The sequence below is a fragment of the Elephantulus edwardii genome, unplaced genomic scaffold (assembly GCF_000299155.1).
Source record: "Elephantulus edwardii isolate Elephantulus edwardi_28Jun2011 unplaced genomic scaffold, EleEdw1.0 scaffold00019, whole genome shotgun sequence".
NCBI classification, from domain to species: domain Eukaryota; kingdom Metazoa; phylum Chordata; class Mammalia; order Macroscelidea; family Macroscelididae; genus Elephantulus; species Elephantulus edwardii.
Genome location: NW_006399769.1, coordinates 6,796,405 through 6,797,706, shown reverse-complemented (window position 1 = coordinate 6,797,706; position 1,302 = coordinate 6,796,405).

The window sequence follows — 1,302 nt, the reverse complement described above, 5'->3', positions numbered from 1 at the left end:
AACTGATCACCTGTTATGTTGTGCATGATATATGAATATAATCTTCAGTTTTACTTGTGTATGATATTAATGACATTGTTTGGCAACTTCTGTACTCTGTTGGGTCACCTCGTTTTGGAATGGGAACAGATTTTTTCCATTTGATTGATCAGGTAGCTAGTTATCGTCCAAATTTCTTGCATAGACTAGTGAGCATGTCCTGTACTTCATCTGTTGCTAGAACATTTCAGTTGTTATTCTGTCAATTCCTGGAATCCTATTTTTTGCCCGTGCCTTTAATGCAGCTTGGACGTCTTCTGTCAGTGCCATTAGTTCTTGATCTTATATGCTACTTCCAGAAATGGTTCAGTGTCAACCAGTCCTTTTTGTACAGTGACTCAGGTTATTACTTCCAGCTTCTTTAGATGCTTCAACATTTTTCAGTATTTTGTTCATAAAAACCTTTGGTGTTGCAATGGATGACTTGAATTTGTTTAAGTTCTTTTAGTTTGAGAAATGCTGCATGTTTCCTTTGGGTTTTCTAACCTTATCTTTGCACATTTGTTAAAATACTTTGCTTTGTCTTCTTAAGCTTTCTTGCCATAGCATTTGTTTTGTTTCTGTGTTCTAGTGTAAGTTTCAGAGTCTCTTCTGACATTCATTTGGGATAGACTCAAGGTCATATTTTGGTTCTTGTGGACTTGTTTTAATTTTTTTTTTTTTTTTCATCAGCTTGAACTTGCACATAAGTAGGTGATGGTCTATTCCACCGTCAGCCCCTGGCCTTACTTGTTTTTAATAAACAGAACTCTGTGGCTTGAAAAATAATCAACTGCATCTTAGGACTCATGTGGTCTCATTTCTGCAGCTGAAAAACTGCTAGATATTACTTATCAGCCTGCTGAACAATTCCTTTTTCATAGACACAGATAGCATCCAAAAGTTTTCAGATATCCATATTTTTAACTGTTGTAACTTGCTGAAATAAAGCAGGTGAATTTGATACAAGTTCAATGTCATTTCCTTCAAGCATTATCTCATCTTTCTGGGCTTGTAATATTGAATAAGCCACAACTGGCCCTGTCTGAACCCTCCAAATGTATTTTTCACCCAAGAACTTTCGAATTTCAACCTGCTCCCCTGAATCACAACATTGATGGGGAAATGTGCATAAACGGAGCTCATCTTTTAATGAAAGCCCAGTGTAATACCCTTGATCATGTTTTTAATGTGGCTACTGATCGTGCAAACTGGAAACCAGTTTTTCTGTTCCTCCACAATTTGTCAACATGAAGCCTCCTTTTTCTTTCCAAGGAGACTGAG